The 22,758-nt window shown below is 45.2% G+C and overlaps 1 protein-coding gene across 7 annotated transcripts in view; it reads right to left on the reverse strand.

Annotated features, from left to right (window-relative positions):
• Nucleotides 1-22,758, reverse strand: part of CTNND2 (catenin delta 2) — a 3,073,686-nt gene that overhangs the window by 2,968,071 nt on the left and 82,857 nt on the right. Inside the window, exon 2 of one of the 7 annotated variants that reach the window (XM_075314964.1) lies at nt 280-400. The exons of the other annotated variants lie outside the window; for them this stretch is intronic. The gene's annotated coding sequence lies outside the window, so the exon portion shown is untranslated. The remainder of the gene's footprint in view (nt 1-279; nt 401-22,758) is intronic. 7 annotated transcript variants of the gene reach the window in all.

Here is a 22,758-nt window from a genome sequence, read left to right on the forward strand (position 1 = left end):
CTCCAGGTATATCCCGAACCGCCTCTATCTATCATTCACACCTCTCCATAAACTGGCGCATGATCTGACCACAAAAAGGTATCCAATGAACATTTTGGACTATTGTCCAAAAGATCATGGGAAATAAATAGTCTATTCTCGTGTAACTATTATGTGCCAGTGAATGGAAGCTATAGTCCCTAACTCAGGGGTGCAAGATCCCCCAAAGATCTACCAGTCTAAGAGACACCAACTCCTATTTAAGTCTACGTATCGCAGAGTGAGGGACAGCTGACCTACCCGAAGACGAGTCCACTGTTGGGTCCAGAATCATGTTGAAGTCCCCACCAAGGATAATACGGGAACCACCAGCGAATTCTGAGAGTTTCCCAAATACCTCCAAAGCGTACGCCACCTGTCCCTGGTTAGGAAAAACAAACATTAGCAATGGTATAAATACTGCCCAAAAAAGATATCTTAAGTAAAAGATAGCGTCCATCCAAGCCGAAGCAAGAATCAACTACTTCAGGTTGAAAGGACCGATGAAAAACCACCGAGACCCCACATGCCTTAAGGCTCGGATGGGGGCAATGGAACCATGTTGGATAGTTTTTTGTTTTACAACTGGGAACACCACCTGATCTGAAGTGTGTCTCCTGTAACATAATTTTAACATTTTGTTTATGAAAATGGTACAAGATTTGGCTCCTTTTTTCCGGTTTGTTTAAGCCCTTAAGGTGGTGTCACACACAGCGACGACGACAACGACGACGCTGCTGCTACGTCACCATTTGCTGTCGCTGTGTGTGCCATCCAGCAACGAGCTGGCCCCTGCTGTGAGGTCGTTGCTCGTTGCTGAATGTCCTGTTTCATTTTTTCGTCGTCGCTCTCCCGCTGTGAAGCATACATCGCTGTGTGTGACAGCGAGAGAGCGACGAAATGAAGCGAGCAGGGAGCAGGAGCCGGCGTCTGGCAGCTGCGGAAAGCTGTAACCACGGTAAACATCGGGTAACCAAGGGAAGACCTTTCCCTGGTTACCCGATATTTACCTTCGTTACCAGTCTCCGCCGCTCTTGCTGTTAGTGCCAGCTCCTGCTCTGTGCACATGTAGCTGCAGTACGCATCGGGTAATTAACCCTATGTGTACTGTAGCTAGGAGAGCAAGGAGCCAGCGCTAAGCAGTGTGCGCGGCTCCCTGCTCTCTGCACTGTGACATGTAGCTGCAGTACACATCGGGTTAATTAACCCGATGTGTACTGTAGCTAGGAGAGCAAGGAGCCAGCGCTAAGCAGTGTGCGCGGCTCCCTGCTCTCTGCACATGTAGTGACGTTATGATCGCTGCTGCGTCGCTGTGTTTGACAGCTAAGCAGCGATCATAACAGCGACTTACAAGGTTGCTGTTACGTCACAGAAAATGGTGACGTAACAGCGATGTCGTTGTCGCTGTCGCTATGTGTGAACCCAGCTTTACTGTTATGCGTGCAGAAGGTTATACAGTGCCTACAATTAGTATTCTACCCCCTGCAGATTTAGCAGGTTTGATAAGATGCAAATAAGTTAGAGCCTGCAAACTTCAAACAAGAGCAGGATTTATTAACAGATGCATAAATCTTACAAACCAACAAGTTATGTTGCTCAGTTAAATTTTAATAAATTTTCAACATAAAAGTGTGGGTCAATTATTATTCAACCCCTAGGTTTAATATTTTGTGGAATAACCCTTGTTTGCAATTACAGCTAATAATCGTCTTTTATAAGACCTGATCAGGCCGGCACAGGTCTCTGGAGTTATCTTGGCCCACTCCTCCATACAGATCTAGGTTCTTTGGGTGTCTCATGTGGACTTTAATCTTGAGCTCCTTCCACAAGTTTTCAATTGGGTTAAGGTCAGGAGACTGACTAGGCCACTGCAACACTTTGATTTTTTCCCTCTTGAACCAGGCCTTGATTTTCTTGGCTGTGTGCTTTGGGTCGTTGTCTTGTTGGAAGATGAAATGACGACCCATCTTAAGATCCTTGATGGAGGAGCAGAGGTTCTTGGCCAAAATCTCCAGGTAGGCCGTGCTATCCATCTTCCCATGGATGCGGACCAGATGGCCAGGTCCCTTGGCTGAGAAACAGCCCCACAGCATGATGCTGCCACCACCATGCTTGACTGTAGGGATGGTAGTCTTGGGGTCGTATGCAGTGCCATCCAGTCTCCAAACGTCATATGTGTGGTTGGCACCAAAGATCTCGATCTTGGTCTCATCAGACCAGAGAACCTTGAACCAGTCTGTCTCAGAGTCCTCCAAGTGATCATGAGCAAACTGTAGACGAGCCTTGACATGACGCTTTGAAAGTAAAGGTACCTTACGGGCTCGTCTGGAACGGAGACCATTGCGGTGGAGTACGTTACTTATGGTATTGACTGAAACCAATGTCCCCACTGCCATGAGATCTTCCCGGAGCTCCTTCCTTGTTGTCCTTGGGTTAGCCTTGACCCTTCGGACAAGCCTGGCCTCAGCACAGGTGGAAACTTTCAAAGGCTGTCCAGGCCGTGGAAGGCTAACAGTAGTTCCATAAGCCTTCCACTTCCGGATGATGCTCCCAACAGTGGAGACAGGTAGGCCCAACTCCTTGGAAAGGGTTTTGTACCCCTTGCCAGCCTTGTGACCCTCCACGATCTTGTCTCTGATGGCCTTGGAATGCTCCTTTGTCTTTCCCATGTTGACCAAGTATGAGTGCTGTTCACAAGTTTGGGGAGGTTCTTAATTAGTCAGAAAAGGCTGGAAAAAGAGATAATCCAAACACGTGAAGCTCATTGTTATTTGTGCCTGAAATACTTCTTAATACTTTAGGGGAACCAAACAGAATTCTTGTGGTCTGAGGGGTTGAATAATAAATGACCCTCTGAATAAACTTTTCACAATTTAAAAAAAAAAAAAAAAAAAAAAGAAATAACATTCTTTTTTGCTGCAGTGCATTTCACACTTCCAGGCTGATCTACAGTCCAAATTTCACAATGCCAAGTTAATTCCGAATGTGTAAACCTGCTAAATCTGCAGGGGGTTGAATACTACTTGTAGGCACTGTATATGACACCATGGTAAAAAGGATGTTTAGTAATAGGGTAAAGAGGACAGAGAAGAAAAATGAAAGTAGTGAAAGTAGATAAAGTAGGGGTTAACAAAAGAAGAAGAATGTTAACCTGCGGGTTAGTTCAAGAATTCTCAAACAACTATATTGACTCTTGTCAAGTACAGCAAAACGCTGCAACCCTAAGAGAGGTTAGAGAAGCCTCCAGCAATAGGTTGGAAACCCCCGCCCCCCGGGCAAGTGCACAATTTATGGGGTATCCATAACTCCTCCCACCCAGGTATCTTGTGGATGGGAGGGCCCGAAACACCCCAACTTGAAACTTTATGGAACACAGAGACTAATAGATCATTATATAACGAAATATTAATCAGTAAATATAGCATTTTGAAGGTAAGAGCTCAAGTAATGATTGGAACTAAATTGTGAGACAATATGAGCTGTCAATAAACAGAAGAAGACATATGCATTAAGTATTATATCTCTGTTGGAGAGACGAACAACATGTATAAGGACAACATCGGTGAGCATATTGCAGAAAAAATAAGGGGATGACCCTGCTCCCCCTTTTCAACTACTTCATCCAGACTTGGCAGCACAAGTCACATCAGCGATAGCCAGACTGTGGGGATCTTCTGCCTCTCTTAGTTTGAACTTGATTCCACCGCTCTCTAGGTGGAAGGGGTGTCGGCGTTTTCGGTGTTGGCCAGTCCAGTAGATTAATCATGGGCAGCTCAAAAGTCCCCAAAAAATTTGGGAGATCCCCCAGGCCATTGAGAGTTGCCATTTTCCCATTTTTCCTTGCTGACAGCTGAAAAGGGTACCCCCATCTGTATGGGATATCCTTGTCTCGTAGAGCAGAAAGCAGTGGTCTCAGGGCCCTGCGCAGCTGCAAGGTTCTGCGTGCCAGATCTGGGAGAACCAGCAGGGGAGTCCGTTGGTAGGAGCCCGCCCCATTGTCCCTGCAGCTCTTGAGAATAGCTTCCTTCTCTTTATAAAAATGGATTCTACAGATTACATCTCTTGGGCGTGCAGGGTCGGACGGTTTAGGGCCTAGTGCCCTATGGATCCGGTCTATATCAATATGCTGCTCTGGGTCTCTCAGAAGGAGATTGGTGAAGTATTTTTGAGCCCACTTCTCTAACTGTGCTGGTTCCACTGATTCCTTCAGCCCCCTTATACGTAGATTGTTACGGCGATGGCGGTTCTCTATGTCGTCCAAGTGGGTTAGAATGTCCTGCAATTATAAGGAATGATCTGATAGCACTTGATGATGTGTGTCTAGTTGGGAGAATATTTGTTCTTGGGCTTCCTCTAGCTCAGTCATCCTCTGACCCACTTGCTTAATTTCTGACTGTAGGTTGTACATGTCCTGTTTATGTGAGGCCTTTAGCTCTCCCAGCAGGGAATCCATCTCCCTCCTTGTTGGTATGGTTCTTATATGCTCTTTCCAGTCCCAAGGATCATCCTCTCTCTGGGTTGTATTCAGGGCTGGGCTCCCATTTCCACCCTTTGTATGTTGCTGAGGTCTGGGCCCCCCTCCAGGACTCTGTTTTGCATTATTTACTTGGGATTGTTTGTGGATGTTTCCTGTAGCAGTAGCTGCAGCACTCCTCCCCCCTCCCACTTTTACTGCTTCTGGAGCTGTTGTACTGTGATTATGTCCTTCCCCATCTGGGGATTTTTGTATGCTGGTCTCCCCTTGTGTCTCCATTTGTGGGCTCTGGTGTGCGGTAATCAGGGAGACGTCTGCCCTACCAGCATTGGTGTTCAGCTCCTGTGAGGCCTCCATGCCGTCCTGTAGCCGCGTGGGTTTCTCAGCCGCCGCCATCTTAGGTAAGGAGCTGCTTGTTGTTCGCTCTGTCTATGAGCTAAAATAACGGGAGATTCCAGCTTCTTCCACCTCTGCAGCTGCTGCCTCCGCCGTCCGCCCTCTCCTGCGTACCATCGCCTGTCTCCTGCTCCTGAATGTCGGTCTCTGGCTCGGATTATGTTGCCGGGTAAGCAGGAGCTCCTTCTCCCCACGTCCTATCTCTCCATCGGCTAGCTCCGCCCCCCCGGCCTCCATATTTTATATGGAGGACTTGTCCGCAGAGGCAACAGGGGACAGTGAGAGATTCTTAAAAATTTGGCAGCCCTGCATCCTTTTCAAAGATACTGAAGCGTTTCGAGAACTGTTCGGCCCTTGAGCTGATAGCAACTCCGTTCATAGTTCCTACCTTAGCCTGCCACACCTGGGAGCACCACGCCCTTACTCCCCCTCAGACCTTCCCCTCCCTTCCCTTTCCTTCCCTCACCCACCTTCGCTGCATTTCTGCTACTCATTTCCTTTCTTCTCTTGGCTATCTATTATTTATACTCTAAGATGCCTTGATTTATGGTTGGAGTGTCACTCTTTTGCTCAATATATGGGATCTACATGCCAGACTGATGTCGCAGACTCTTTTCCTCACTGGTTCAAAATCTTGCCTCTCATGGAGAGAGAGGGTTAATGTGGATCGATTAATGGAGGAGGGGGGGGGGACAGGGTGAGCAGTGAAGTTAAAATTACATAAAGCAGAGCTTTACAGGTTTATTGTATTATTATTTTGTTTTCTTCTTGGAGAAAATTGTATTCTTATCTGAATCGATTAGTTACATTTTTTTGGAATAAGACTGTTACTGAAAAATTGGCCTGTAAGATCTAACCCTTTTTCTTCTTATTTTTCTGTATTATATGTTTTTCTAATAAAGATTATAAATAAATAAATAATTTAAAACACAAAAGGTGGGTTCCCCCCCAAATTGGATGACCAGAAAAGGTAAAGCGGACAGCTGTGGTATGGTATTCTCAGACTATGGAGGTCCACAGTTATTGGACCCTCCCCAGCCTTAGAATAGCAGGCCATAGCCACCCCAGAAGCGGCCCATCCATTAAATGCGCCAATCCTGGTGCTTCGCCCAGCTAATCCCGTTGCCCTGGTGTCGTGGCAAACCGGGTAATATATGGGGTTGATACAAACTGTGTAATGTCTGCTGGCATTAAGCCCTGGCATTAATGATGTCACGGCGTCTATCAGAATACCAACATCCCTAATCCAGTCAATAATGAAAAAAAAATAGATGACAACTTTTTTTTTTTATTTGAAAAACACTCCTTATCACATTCCCTGATCCATACTCACTGAACAGAATGTTCCCCATTGGCTGAGAGAGCAGTGCAGTTAACTGAGCTAATATCATTAGGTCAGGCCAGGTCACCACAGGGAATGACAAGCGCCGACGTCATGAGGTTAGCTCAGTTCATTACCTGCAATGATGAACTCCGTTGAACTCGTGACATCAGCACTCGCCACTGAGTTCAATGACTGCTGCCTTCTCACGTGAAGTATTGCAGAAGCCCACGACGACACCGCTAGTCACAGCCTTGGGCTCCCAAGATTCATGATGTGAGAATGTGGCAGTCATGGAAGTCAGTAATGAGCGCTGACGTCACGAGTTCAGTGGAGATCATCACTGCAGATAATGAACTTAGCTACCCTTATGATGTCAGTGTTCGTCATCCCCGCAGCTGCTCTCACACTGCTGTGTAACTGTTGGTACACACTGCAAATCCAAGATGGCAGCCCCAGTGTTTGAGTAAAAATAGAATTAAATAAAAAGTAAATAAACAATAAATTTAATTTTGTATTTAAAATAATGCATTCCATGATCAGTAATTATTAATGCAAAAACTACTATCGCGGCACTTTAACCCCTTATTACCCCAATAACCAATGCACCAGGGCAATCAGGCAAGAGCCTGGTAAAGTGCTAGAATTGTCAAATCTAATATAGCAATTCTGAGCGGCTGCAGGCTGCTATTTTTAGGCTCGGAGGCCTAAAAAGCACCGGTCTCTCCAGCCTGAGAATACCACTCCCCAGCTGTTGGCCTTTATCATGGCCAGATATCAAAATTGGGGGGACTGCACGCTGGTTTTTAAAATTATTTATTTAAATAATTAAAAATAAAATAAAATGCATGTTGTTCCTCTTATTTTGATACACAGCCAAGATAAGCGCATGACTGGGGGCTGCAGCCTGTAGCTGTATGCCTTTTCTGTGCTGAGTATCATATTATGGCGGGAACCTACACCAATTTTTTAATTTATTTATTTTTACTATACGATAGACCTGCAGACAGTGCCTGTGAATAGTTGCAGTCAGACACCGTCACATAGTGTGGGGGCACGTCTGACTGCAACCAATCACATATGCCCGTGGGCAGGGGAAAGCAGTGCATATGCAATGAAGAATAATGAGCGGTGCCGGAACTTAATGGGAGACCGTGGGAGCAGTTACAGCCATTATTTTTTTATTTCACAAGTTGCCAGATCCTGATTGATACCCGGAATTTCCCGAGAATTCCGGGCCTGGCAATCGGGGTATGTTTTAAACGGCGCGGATCCAGACTTTTACAATCCGGGTCCTCCCATCTCTATTAACTCTAGAACGCGCAACCATAAAAATCTACCATAGAAAACAAATGACCTAGCAGGCCTGCGAGGCCCCAGGTATGCGTTCTAGGGTTAAGTATCCAATAAATTAGGACAGATATAAAGTTGTATCTATCAGATTCCTATCTACCAATTTTTTTTATTCTATTTACATGTAAATCACGTCTAGCGGCTTCAGTTGCCACATCTATGCGGAAAGAATGAGATGAAATTTTAGCCTTGCCCAAATTTAATTTACAAAGGCAATTTTTCAAACTTGAATTAAATTAGAATTTAATTGGAGATTCGTGATTTGACTTAATAAACAACAGGTCTGGGGTAGTTAGACGAAACAGTAACCAGTTGTTTAAATTGCTAAGAGGGCATATTGGATACCCTTCAATTTGCTTTAATTTGAAAGAATAACCTTTACCTAGTTAATCCGTTTTGTATATACTTGTATAAAGAAATTTTGCAAAATTTGAGATTCAAAAACCTCATTAATAAGTAAACCAGAAATGTGCGACTTACTTGCAGAAAAAAGGTCACCGATCCTCAGAGCTGCAAAAAGTATAATTACAAAGGCTTCTCTGAACAGACAAAGCTCAAATTTTTTTACACAAACTTCACTTAAGGCCTCTTTCACTTACGTGCCTCCGGTACATGTTTGGCAGTTTACTCACGTACCAGAGACACGTACACACGTAGACCTAGGTATTCCTATGGTTTTGGACACACGTAAGTATTTGCGCATGGAACGTGTGTCCGTTCCATACTTACGTGTGTTCGTGTGTTTCTCACGCCGACATGTCTGTTTTCTCTCCGACATCATGGGTGTCACACGGAACGCAAACGTGTCACACATAATGCAAATGGACCACACGGATGTGTTCCGTGTGACACACACCGGAGAGAAGACATGTGTCTGTGAGAAAAAAAAAAACAAAAACTTTACTCACCTTCTCCAGCCCTCCTGTCTCTGCCGCTGCTGTCACTTGCTTCCGACCGCCCGCCGCTCATTATGCTAATTGAATATTCACTTCACTGCGGCCAGAAGCAGCAGCAGCGGGGAGTCGGCAGGACCGGAGACTGAAGATCAGCACCACGGACAGCAACGCCAGGGACAGGTGAGTAGAAAGTTCCCATTCTCTGTGTGTTATCACGGATAACACACTGACAACACACTTAGCCCATAAACACGGGTCCGTGAAAAACATGCGTGGTTTTTCACGAACGTGTGAAAGAGGCCTAAAACATACTATAACCTGGGCAGTAGTTCAATCGATACAGGACACCTTTCATCTGGAGCAAAATAAAGTGTTTTAACACTCTTCAGCATCTGCTTTATAGGAAATAAACTGATCAATGTTTTTTCTCTATGTAATTTCAGAAAGAATGAGATACCCACTAATGATTTGTATAAATGGAAGTAACTTGCACCTATTGATAAATAAAATTTTGTTGGAACAATATTTTTTCATTTCTTTGCTTTTTTGAGTATCTTTATACCGTAGGTAAGGACATTGAATGACAAGTTACAGAATTAAGAATCCTTAATTTTTGAATATAGTATCTGAAGTAAGATACTTTCGAAAGCTACTTTTTTGTTTACAGATATTTAATAATTAAAGGAGTTATCCGACATACACTCCAAAAAAAATTGTAAGCTAATCTGTGCTGTATTGTCATATAAATCACCCCTACATTGTTATTTTCTGTTTTCTAACTTTTGTTTCTCTTGAATTCACACTTTATTCCCTGCAGCTCTTGTTTACATTTAGCTCCAACAAACATGACAATTTCCTGTATTCTTGGTTGCCAAACCCCACTCAGAGCTGTCACCGCCCAGCCTCAGTGTACAGGAACGCCCCCTGCCCTCCCTCTGCACATTCAATGGCTGTCAGTATTCTGCCCAGCACCTGACCTCTCAGCATGTGACAGAGCAGAGATCCAGCTTCTCTCATCTGTGACACAGCAATCACATCCCATCAACAATGGTAACAGAAAGAGTTGTTACATGTTCCTCACCCCTTATAGATAAATGAATACTGTGTAAGGCAGACTATATATAGCACCCAATGTGAGTCTATAGTAGATATATACGCCATGTATGTATGGTACATGTGTGTGTGTGTGCGTGGTTTGTGTCATATAGTTATGTGTATACATATACGTTATATATATATATATATATATATATACACACATAGATTCTCCAGGCTTATCCCTCTATGTGTCACTATATGAATTGACACATTGGGCTCCGAATGTGGAGTGTGCAGATTGCATACGAGTGGTCACATGACCATTCATTCTGACTGTCGACAACTGTGTCTGCTGCATGTGATGTGAGGATTCACATATCTACACTGTGTAGCAGCAAGCAAGATATAGTGCGATAATAATAATAATCATCATCATCTACAATAAAATATAGTTACTGCAGATTTTTGTGAAAAATCTCGACCACTATTTTTTCCTTGGGCTACATGGTATTTTGGTCATGCTGTCATACATCACAGCATGCCTATGTCACTACTAGCATGATGCAGGTCCGTTTGTGTCTGTCTCTGTCTGTCTTGGAAACAGTCTGTCTCTATCTCTGTGTCTCTCTGTGTTTCTGTCTGTCTGTCTCTCTCTATCTCTGTGTCTGTCTCTATGTCTGTGTGTGTCTGTCTGTCTCTCTCTTGCCCCTTCTGTCTCTTGCCCCTTCTGTCTCTGTTTCTGTCTGTCTCGTTCACCGTCTGTCTCGTTCACCGTCTGTCTCGTTCACCGTCTGTCTCGTTCACCGTCTGTCTCGTTCACCGTCTGTCTCGTTCACCGTCTGTCTCGTTCACCGTCTGTCTCTGTCTGTCTCTAGCTTTCCGTCTCTTTTCTTTCCCTGTCTGTCTCTCTCTATCCGTCTCCCCACTGACATCTTATTACCTCTTATACTAACACTGTCCTTTGATACTATAGTAACCAATCACAGCTGAGATTAATAAACTGTAGTTCCAGGCTCCATTCACTTTAATGGAGTCATGTTTTTTGGAGAGTGACTGTAAAGCGCAGGGTTAAATTTTCATGTGAAACCGTAGTCTACGACGTTCCCTGGGTCACATGGGTCATCTGTGCAAAAAAACGTTATTGTAAATGAGAGCGGATTCCTTTAGGGGACATACACACACACACGGTGGATGCAGCGGTGGCCGCGGGTAACCTCAGTGACAGCTCAGCTGATCGCGATACTCACCTCATTTGCTGTGTGGAGCTGACAGGAGCGGCGGCTGAGTAGCGCGATCAGCTGGACTGTCACTGAGGTTACCCGCGGCCACCGCTGCATCCAGGTAACCTCAGTGACAGCTCAGCCGATCGCGCGGCTGTCTTCATTAGCTGCGTGGAGGTGACCGGAGCGGCGGTGTATTATGCAGCTCCTGTCACCTGCATGCAGCAGAGCTGGATGCGACGCTGGAGGAACGTGGATTACGCCGGACAAGGAGGGCTTTGTTGTGGGTAATAAATTGGTAATGAGGGAATTTGTTAGTGTTTTTTATTTCTAATAAAGGATTTTTCGGGTGTGTGTGTTTTTTAACTGTAATTTACAGATTAATCATGGAAGGTATCTCGGTCAGACGCCTGACATGATTAATCTAGGACTTATTGGCAGCTATGGGCTGCCAATAAGTCCTTATTACCCCGATTTGCCAACGCAACAGGGCAAATCGGGAAGAGCCGGGTACAGTCCCAGAACTGTCGCATCTAATGTATGCGGCAATTCTGAGCGGCGCTGGCTGATATTGTTAGGCTGGGGGGCTCCCCATAACGTGGGGCTACCCATCCTGAGAATACCAGCCTTCAGCCTTATGGCTTTATCTGGCTGGTATTAAAATAGGGGGGACCTCACGCCGGATTTTTTAATTATTTATTTATTTATTTTACTGCACAGTATAGACACGCCCACCGGCTGCTGTGATTGGGTGCAGTGAGACACCTGTCACTCAGCGTGGGGGCGTGTCTCACTGCAACCAATCATAGGCGCCTGTGGGCGGGGAAAAGCTGGGAATACGAGATTGTTTAATGAGCGGCCGGCTTTTTCAAAAAAGGAAAAGCCGCTGGAGCAGTGTGAATGCCGTGCAGAGCCGGGGATCGGGGATCGTTGAGTATGAGAGAGGGGGGGAAACTTCAGTCACTCGGGGGATTAGCGGTCACCGGTGAATCCTTCACAGGTGACCGCTAATCATGATGCTACACAGACAGAGCCGCGTGGTCGCTGTAAAGTCCCCTTTACACACTGAGACTTTGCTGCACAGCGGGAAACAAAAGGAACAAAGAATGGTCCTGAACGATTTCTAGTGATCACAACTTCACAGCAGAGGCCAGGTCGCTGATGTGTTTCACACACTGCAATGTCGCTGGGGAGGTCGCTGTAACGTCACAAAACCGGTGACGTTACAGCGATGTCGTTTGCGATGTTGCAGTGTGTAAAGCCACCTTTAGTGCCTTTCATGTGGCACTAAGGGGTGCTTAGCCTTGTATTTAGCCAATAAATAAAGAATTAATAAAAAAAAAAAACGACGTGAGGTCCCCCTTATCTTTTGTAGCCAGCTAGGGTAAAGCAGACGGCTGCAGCCTGCAGACCACAGCTGGCAGCTTCACCTTGGCTGGTAATCCAAAACAGAGGGCACCCCACGCTGTTATTTAAAATTAAATAAATAATTAAAAACAAAAAACGTGGGGTCCCCCCCAAATTGGATCACCAGCCAAGGTAAAGCGGACAGCTGTGGTCTGTTATTCTCAGACTAGGGAGGTGCACCGTTATTGGACACTCCCCAGCCTAAAAATAGCAGGCTACAGCTGCCCCAGAAGTGGCGCATCCATTGGACGTGCCAATCCTGGTGCTTTGCCCCAGCTCATCCCGCGCCCTGGTGCATTGGCAAACGGGGTAATATTTGGGGTTGATGCCAGATGTGTAATGTCACCTGGCATCAAGCCCTGGGGTTGGTGAGGTCAGGCGTCTATCAGATACCCGACATCACCAACCCAGTCAGTAAGAAATAAAAAATAGACAACCAAAAAATTTTTATTTGAAAAAACACTCCCCACATTCCCTCTTTCAACAATTTATTGACAAGAACAATCAAATCCGGGTCCGGCGTAATCCAATAAGGGTGTCGCACGGCGATCCATACCATAGTCAATGAGACTCCCAGTCAATGAAGAACAAAATGTTCCCCATTGGCTGGGAGAGCCGTGCAGTGACCTGAGCTAACATCAATAGGTCAGCCCAGGTCACTGCAGGGGATGCCGAGCGCTGCCGTCAGGAGGTTAGATGAGTTCATTACCTGCAGTAACGATCTCCTGCTCTCCTGACGTCAGCGCTGTCACTGACTTCTATGCCCGCCGCGTTCTACGCAGTATCGCGAGAGCCCGTGACGTCACTGCTAGTGACAGTCTCGGGCCGCCCGCGAGACGGGCAGAGAAGGCAGTGCACGCGGTGACGTCAGGAGGCAGGAGATCGTTACTGCAGGTAATTATGTCATCTAATCTAACCTGCAGCTACATGTGCAGAGAGCAGGGAGCCGCGCACACTGGGCGCTGGCTCCCTGCTCTCCTAGCTACAGTACACATCGGGTTAATTAACCCGATGTGTACTGCAGCTACATGTGCAGACAGCAGGAGCCGGCGCTGGCAGCGAGAGCGGCGGAGGCTGGTAACTAAGGTAAATATCGGGTAACCACCTTGGTTACCCGATGTTTACCTTGGTTACAGCTTTCCGCAGCTGCCTGATGCCGGCTCCTGCTGGCTTCATTTCGTCGCTCTCTCGCTGTCACACACAGCGATCTGTGCGTCACAGCGGGAGAGCGTCAGTGTCCCGCTCCCTGCCAGCCCCGCGGCGTGAGAAGCTGCAGATACTGCGGGCAGACACTGACATTGCAGTGCGGGCAGCTGCGGGGCTGGCAGGGAGCGGGACACAGACTGCACGGGCAGTGAAGCAGCGCTCGTCATCCCCGCGGATGCACGCAATGCAGGCTGAGAATGAGAGGCAGCTTATACTGCAGAGGGGGGCAAACACTGACAGGGGGGGGTCGGGGGGGGGGTGAAATGGGGGGGGAACAGTTCCCAGGGCGTCAGGCAGTAGACGTGCAAAGGCCGGAAGCAGCAAAATCGCGGCAGGAGGGGTCACATGACCGCTCTGAGCCGGGGAAGAGGGGCTGACAGCGGGGCAGGTAAGTGGTCTCTATCTACTTACCTGCCCCAATGTAGCCCAATAGGGTAATAATGAAAAAAAGTCAAAAGAAGCCGGATAACCCCTTTAACTGTAGCAGTTTTTGGTAAATGTTCATATTATACTGGTATTGGTATACTATTGAATTTTATCTTTTATTTTAGGTCAGCTAAAAACCTTGGTAACCCATTTCAGCTCTTAATGGATAACATATAAATATACAGTGGGGGAAAAAGTATTTAGTCAGCCACCAATTGTGCAAGTTCTTGCACTTAAAAAGATGAGAGAGGCCTGTAATTTACATCATAGGTAGACCACAACTATGAGAGACAAGATGAGAAAACAAATCCAGAAAATCACCTTGTCGGATTTGGCAATATTTTTTTGCAAATTATGGTGAAAATAAGTATTTGGTCAATAACAAAAGTTCATCTCAATATTTTGTTATATATATCCCTTGTTGGCAATGACAGAGGTCAAACGTTTTCTGTAGGTCTTCACAAGGTTGGCACACACTGTTGGTGATATGTTGGCCCATTCCTCGATGAGATATCCTCTAGAACAGTGATGTTTTGGGCCTGTCACTGGGCAACACAGACTTTCAACTCCCTCTAAAGGTTTTCTAGGGGGTTGAGATCTGGGGACTGGCTAGGCCACTTTAGAACCTTCATATGCTTCTTACAAAGTCACTCCTCCGTTGCCCTGGCAGTGTGCTTGGGATCATTATCATGCTGAAAGACGCAGCCACATGTCATCTTCAATGCCCTTGCTAATGTAAGGAAGTTTGCACTCAAAATCTCATGAAATATGGCCCCATTCATTCTGTCATGTACACGTATCAGTCGTCCTGGTCCCTTTGCAGAGAAACAGCCCCAAAGCATGATGTTGCCACCCTCATGCTTCACAGTTGGTATGGTGTTTTTTGGATGCAACTCAGCATTGTCTCCTCCACATGATGAGTTGTGTTTCTACCAAAGAGTTCTACTTTGGTTTCATCAGACCATATGACATTCTCCCAATACTCTTCGATAATCCACATGCTCTCTAGCAAACTTCAGACAGGCCCGGACAAGATCCTGGATCCTTGGAGACAATCAAACAATTCTGGCATAAGCGGCAGTGGATATTCTTGACTTGGTTGAGGCGTCTATAATTGATACAGAGATGCAGGGAGCCATCCATTTTTTTTACAAAGAAGAACCCGGCTCTAGCTGGTGTGGAGGGCTTATTGATGAATTCCATTTCCAGGTACTCCTTAATGTATGTAATTTCAGCTGCAGGGGGTGAGGAACCAGGAAGTAGGTCAATCAGGCAAGTGTACAGCCTATGTGGTGGCAGTGTCTAAGCCTCCTTCTTGTTGAAGATTTCCACGAACTCCCAGTAGGCAAACAGCAAGCCCGGAAGATTAGAGGGCATCACGGTGAATGAGCAGGATAAACTGGAACAAGACATTTGTCATGACAAGACTGACAACATCTCAGCACCTCTCCGGATCTCCAGTCTAATACAGGCTCATGTCTCTGAAGCCATGGCAGACCCAATAGCAGAGGGTGAGACATCTCAGGCAGCACATAGAAAGCAATTTTCTCCATGTGCAGCATACTCACCCGAAGCTCTACTTGCTCGATGACTAACTGGATAGCCTCAGACTTTCCATCCACAGACGACACAGTCACGGCAACTTGGAGATGAGGGATGAGAATCTGGTACTGATCCACAACAGCCTGTTGTATGAAGCTCCTGGCGGAACCAGAGTCCAGAAAGGCCAACTTGGTAAACCGGCTGTTGCCACATGATACGGACATGGATAAGGATGAAGTGGGGGGGGGAGTGTATATATGTATACGCATAACAATAAACTATACATAATTCAATATATTGATAAAGACCTGCCTCACTAGATTATATATCGCAGATCAGAACGAAAGTTTAAACCTGCTGGGTATCTGGAGTCCAATTTAAGTATCCATTTTGCCTCAACTTGTAATAAGTTGGCAAAACAATCCCCTCCCCTAATTGATTTAGGGACATGTTCAATGCCTGTCACCACCAAGGTTGACAGATCCCCTCCGTGGATGTCCAAAAAATGACGCGTAAGCCCTGAAAGGGGGTGTTTTCTTCCGGACTCACTGGACAGTATGGAAGAGGTTGACGATACAGCTCTTATGTGCTCAGATAAACGCACCCTGAGACATCTAGAAGTACAACCTCTTAACACAGGAACAGCAGGTGGCTTTATAAACAACAAATGTAGACGAACAATTTATGAAAGATGTTATCTTGATAGCTTTGCCATTAGAGTCCTCAAAATGCTGAGTGTGGCTCATGTATCTACAGAGGCCACTTTTTTGGAGCCACATCGATATGAGCCAGTGGTACTGAGCCAAGTTTGTACCCTATTACCACTTGGAGCATAAAGGCTGGGAGAGATGGCGTTACCCACATTTATGGCACGTCTGGCTACCACATTAATTCCACGGGAAAGGATTTCATCCACGTCCTTATCCTGTTGAAGTAAGGGGATACATTTCAGCACTACATTTTTTATGGCTAAAAAATCAGAACTGAAAGGAGTTGAGAATGTGACACGTTGTGAGTGTTTTTGCAGCCTAACCTTGTCCCTTAATAACTCCGATCGTGGTTTGTTATCTGCAATGTTGCGTGCTCTCTTCAGAGAGGAGTCAGAATACCCTCTCATTTTTAGTCTCCCTGTGATACGTGTGGCCTCTGATGAATAAGAGGCTGCTGAGGAACAAAGCCTTTTGGCCTGCAAGTATTCTCCAATGGGTAAATTCCGTGTGGTGTGGGAAAGGTGGCAACTATCAGCGCGCAAGATGGTGTTGCCGCTTATTGCCTTGCGGTACAGTGCTGTGTCAATTTGGCCAGTGCTAGAATTGCCTGTAAGGGAAACATCCAAGAAGGGTGCGGTATTTTCAAAATAGGAAATGGAAAAGGACAAGTTAAATTGGTTGTTATTCAGATATATTCAGGCCATCTGTCATATCGGACGGGTTGGTATCATCCAGCCTCTCGCAGATAAAGATCTGGTCATCTATGTAACGAGCGTACCACCGGATATGTGTAATATAAGGGTTATCGTCCACATAGATGTAATGCTCCTCCCAAAAGGACATATACAAGTTCGCCAGAGCACACGAAAAACTCGCCCCCATCGGACAACCTGAAATCTGCAAATAAAAAATGCCATTAAATTGGAAAACATTATGACTTAACAGAAAACCAGTGGCTGTCAAAATGAATTCCTTGTGTATATCATCAAAGGAAGTATATTTATTCAAATGAAAAAATAACGCCTGTAAAGCCAAATCGTGTGGAATACTGGGGTAAAGAGAGTTCACGTCACCCATAATCCAAAATGAGTGTTCAGTCCACTTAATGTCCTGGAGGTTCTGCAACAAGCATTTAGTGTCCCTAACATAACCGGTGGTACGCTTGACGAGAGGCTGGAGGATATTGTCCACCCAATCTGACAGGTGGCTGGACAGGGAGCCTATACTGGCTACAAAAGGATGGAGGGGGGGGGAAGTATTCTTATGGACTTTGGGAATGCTCTGGAATATAGGGCAAACAGGATTATCAATCATGAGATATTCTTGCACCTTCTTAGTGATGATACCCCAATCAAACCCTTTTTGTAAGATATTGCCAAGCTTTGAGGAGAAAACGTTGGTGGGATCACCGTTCAGACGCCTATATGTAACACTATCGCTCAGCATGTCCATCACTAGTTTTTCGTATAGGGAGCTGTCAAGGACAACTACTGAGCCCCCCTTGTCAGCTGAGCGAACCAAAATATAGGGGTTGTTCCTCAAATCCCTCAAGGCATGCCCTTCTCGATTGGAAAGATTGTTAGATATAGTCAATTCAGAGGAAATAATGTCCCGGACTTCCTTCTCAATCACATCTTGGTAGGTATCCATCGCCTGTGTTCTGGAGGATACTGGATAGAAGGATGGATTTTTTGTCAAAAAAGGAGGGATTGTAGAGATGACACTATTCATTTCACCCAGTTCCTGTAAGTTCATGGCTGAAATTTGATCCCGAAGGTCCATATACAGTGGAATAGGAGGGTCAAAATTGTCTGAAGGTAATTGAGGAATAATCTCTTCCTCCTCGGAGAGAATTTTCAAAAAATGCCTTTTAAACGTAATATTCCTGATAAAACGGTTGACGTCTTTCATGGTCTGAAATAGATTCACTCTTGATGTTGGAGCGAAATTTAACCCTTTGCTAAGGACTCGGAGTTGTGCTGTATCTAAAGTGCCAGCAGAGAGGCTAATGAGAGAATATTCAGGAGGGCACTGGTGGATGAATTCCTCCAGTGCTTGTGTCTCTTGGAGCGCAGGTAATATCGACCGCCTCTATTTGCGGTGCTTCCTTCCCCTTCATTTTTTGATACATTTCTCGCATAGGAATGTTGATGTCTGGGGGTATAAATCTCCCTTCCTGATTCATACGAGCTGGCACTGTCCTCCGTAGAATCGAGATCTGTGGAAGAGAAGTATACCGTCTTTTCATTAGATGGATGCATATTCTGCTTTTTCAAAATGGACTTTGTTCTACGGGATGCGTGCCAAGTATATATTTCATTAAGTTTGTAGTCTTTGACATCACGTCTGTACTTATTCTGTTTAAATTCCATTATACTGCTCTCCAACTTAGTAATGGTATCTTTTAATTTGTTATCAAGCTTCTCAAAGTCAGAGGGATCATAAGTCTTTTTTAAATACTCATGCATATTTTTGATTTCCTGATCCAGCTTTAGGATACAGGTATTTTCCTCCTTGACTATAAGATCCATTAGTTTGAGAGAGCAGGAACTCAGAATAGCATTCCAGTCCTCCAAGAATTTCTGGTTGAATTTGAAAGTGGGCAACTTTTTCAGCCTCAAACTCCTCAGGATCATATTCATTTCTATGTATTTACCCAGTGTTTTAGCATCCCACCAGGTCTTTAAACGTTGGGCAGAAACTGTTTCCAAGTCCCAAAAGGTGTATATGCTGTCCTCATGTGCAAGGCTTACTATAGCAGCGTGTGCCACATCGTGGTCGGTAAAAATGGAATCAAAACACAGGCGGCGCACCTCATTATCCAGGAGGGCAGCTGTGTCCATAATGCAAGGGTGAGTATATCGTTATTCAGGCCAAAAAATATATATAAAGGGGTACACTGTTCCCAGACGTAAATAGTATAATCACAAAAGTCCTCATGTATATATGGAATGAGAACGGAGGAAGACGGGGAGCAAGGAAACGGACTGCAATGAGTTACCAGCAAGAAAAGGAAATATCCAGCTCAACTGTCATCAGAGTCCATGCTTTCCTCCAGAGTACACGAGTCCTGCCGGTCAGTCCATAGCAGTATGTATAGCAGAGGATGAAAGGAAAACAGTGGGCTCAGCACTGATATAAAAAATATATATAAAAAAACCTTTTGATTGCATCCCATTGCAGCTGGACAGGGAACACCCCTTCCCTGCAGCATGGATATATTTTCTTTCTGGCCACCTTGCAGGTAACTTACGACTAAGGACACTTTTTGGTTTTAATCACAGCCTGTCCGAAATGCGTAAAGTTTCTCCTGCTTCCTATTTTGTACAACATGTTCCCAGACCTTGTTTTAACTGGATTTCAATAAAAGTTTCTTTTATATATTTTTTATATCAGTGCTGAGCCCACTTTTTTCCTTTCATCCTCTGCTATACATACCGGTATGGACTGACAGGCAGGACTCGTACACTCTGGAGGAAAGCATGGACTTTGATGACAGGTGAGCTGGATATTTCCTTTTCTTGCTAATAGCGACATAATAGGCCTCTGGAATGGAGGAGCCAGGCCCAACAGCCAGGTCGGCTGATGCAGCAAGCACAGCTGGAATAGATAAATGCAGCAGCGGTTTTGGCAGATACAGCTGGCATGGATTGGTGCAGCAGCAGATACGGCAGGTACAGCTGGGATGGTTAGGTGCAGCAGCGGGCACGGCAAGTGCAGCCGGTATAGTTAAGTGCAGCAGTGGGTACAACAGGAACTGCAACACAGACAGGTGTTTGCAATATGGCACACACCAATAAAGTGGCAGCAGCACAAGACACCTGACAATTAGCCATGTATAGACCAGGTTGCCCAGGCACCTCCCATAAGAGGGAGGGTACCTTAAATGTCTAGTGACTCTCAGGCAAAGTCTGAGAGGCACTTCCAAGTGAGGGCACGCTGGCCCTTTAAGAATAGTTAATGCATGCCCTAAGTGTGCTCCTAGGAAACCTGTCTGGCACGCACAAGCCTTGTGAGGTGGCAGCAGGGACCGGCGATCGAGCAGCCACTGCTGAGCGGCTGGGAGGGTAAGTGCGCTGGTGTCTTCACTAAGAGAGGGGGCAAGCCAATGTGTTAAAAAAAATTATAATATGTATGAGCTTCTTTAAGGGGAGTGTGACGACATGGGCACTCAGTGCCTAGTATGGGTTAAAGTTTCTTAAAATTCAGCCAGACGTATTGTTCGTCTGTGTGTTAACTCATGTTTGCTAAACTATTGTTTGGGACCAGACCCTTCGGAGCAATCATTGTAATGTAGTTGTGTATTGCTAATCTAATGTAAATTACCTTAGTAGTCATTGTCTAGTCTGTGACTTGCAGACTACATGTAGATATCCTCAGTCTTTCTATCCACATCATTTAAATGAACATTATCCATGCAGCTTGAAATTCATCCAATAAGAGAAGCAACCTTGTACAACCAATCCGATAATGGCACAGTTTATCTTAAGGGAAGGTTATGGCTATAAAAGGGATTTCTTTAACCCACCAAGTGGTTGATGGATTTTGCATGATCCAGTCTAAGCTCTTAGGAGCTGGTAAGAGGATCAGGATACCTTGTGGACTCGGTCTAGGGACGTTGGCTCCAACTAGAGGATCACTTGGCTAGATGACTTCAAACCAGAGACTACTTAAGAAGGAAACCCAGGTTGGGACAATTCAGTCACCTGGTACAGACTTTGCAGACCTCAGCCAGCTTCCTAAATCTGGCGTTATTCCATTCTCGGTGGGTGCCCGCCAAAAGCGGGGTGCTGCTGGATTGGAGTAAATAGGCCTGGAACCTCTGAGGCATGGACATTCTAAATTCCTGGTGAGCCAGCAGAAGGGTGAGACTCTGTTGCCTGTTACATTTGTGTGTTTTGCTGGTTATGTGTTATGTGCCGTTAATATTTTGGGGATCCAATAAAGTCTTAATATTGTGATTCCCTCACCCTGTGTTGTCTGAGTAGTGTTCTGCCCACGGTTAAGGAGGTCGTGCGTTCAGTTGGGATGAACCCTTACCCACGCTGTCTTTCTAAAGGCGGCTGGGCCAGCGGACAAGAGCACCCACTGAGCCCCGTGTCTCCACAGGGAGGACCATGGTAAAGAGGCTTCAAAAACAGCTTATTAAAATGTAGTTTTACTGCTAGTTATTCAAGAAAATTTTGTTATTAGATTTTTGCTACTATTTTTTGATGAAACATGAAAGGTTACCACTTTTAACCCCTTAACGACCCATGACGTACTGGGTACGTCATGGATCGTGTGCCGGTAAGCCCCACCTCCTGCCGCCGGCAGCGATCCGCGCACATATCAGCTGTTATCAACAGCTGACATGTGTGCCTGCATTAACCCCTTACATTTCGCTGCCAAAATCTTGGCAGCGATATGTGTATGGGCACCGCCATGACAGTCACTTACCCCGCCCCCCGGAAGTCACGTGACATGATCACGTGACTTACGGCGGTTGCCATGGTAGCACAGGGTCATGTGATGACGCCTGTAGCTAACATAACTCACTTCCTCTCAATGCCGGAATACAGCCGGCATTGAAAGTGAAGCAGCAAATCTGCAGTTCTCAGCTCTGTAGCTGAGATCTGCAGATAGTGCAGAGCGATCGGATTGCTGATCGCTATAGCCCCCTAGGGGGACTAGTAAAATAAAAAAAAAAAGTAAAAAAAAAAGTTTTAAAAAAATTAAAAAAAAGTAAAAAAAACCTAAAAGTTCAAATCACCCCCCTTTCACCCCATTGAAAATTAAAGGGTTAAAAAAAATAAAAAATACACACATATTTGGTATCGCCACGTTCAGAAATGCCCGATCAAAATATAAAATCAATGAATCTGATCAGTAAACGGCGTAGCGGCAAAAAAATTCCAAACGCCAAAATTACGTTTTTCGGTCGCCGCAAATTATGCGCAAAATGCAATAACAGGCGATCAAAACGTAGCATCTGCGCAAAAATGGTACCGTTAAGAACGTCAGGTCGAGATGCAAAAAATAAGCCATCACTGAGCCTCAGATCCTGAAAATGAGAACGCTACGGGTTTTGGAAAATGGCGCAAAACGTGCACCACGTTTTTTGGACAAGCTTGTGAATTCTTTTAACCCTTTAGATACAAGTAAACCTATCCATGTTTGGTGTCTACAAACTCACACCGACCTGAGGCATCACATAGATACCTCAGTTTTACCATATGGTGAACACGGTGAATAAAATATCCCAAAAACTATTGTACGATCCCACTTTTTTTGCAATTTTTCCGCACTTGGAATTTTTTTGCCGTTTTCCAGTACACTATATGGTAAAACTTATGGTTTCATTTAAAAGTACAACTCGTCCCGCAAAAAACAAGCCCTCATATGGCAAGATTGATGGAAAAATAAAAAAGTTACGTCTCTCGGAAGAAGGGGAGCAAAAAACAAAAACGGAAAGTGCCCGGGGGCTGAAGGGGTTAAAGGCTGTAATACCCAGGTTGTGCTAATAGCCAGTTTGTGTCACAAATAGGTGTGTGTGGCATCTACAGGCTATTAACAAAAAGATGGGGGGTTGTTTTCCTTTTTAGTTTTCCTAATCAAGCCTGCATGCTGTGGCAGGTTCTTGGTGACAAGATGGAGCTTCATTACATAATTGTTTCACTTACTAGTCTGGATGGTTGCTCAATCAATGGTAATCTCCTCTAACGGGCAGTACCTGTTATTTTCCCAGTAGTCCTTGTTCTCCACTATAGCT

Source organism: Anomaloglossus baeobatrachus, chromosome 6, assembly GCF_048569485.1.
Source record: "Anomaloglossus baeobatrachus isolate aAnoBae1 chromosome 6, aAnoBae1.hap1, whole genome shotgun sequence".
NCBI lineage: Eukaryota > Metazoa > Chordata > Amphibia > Anura > Aromobatidae > Anomaloglossus > Anomaloglossus baeobatrachus.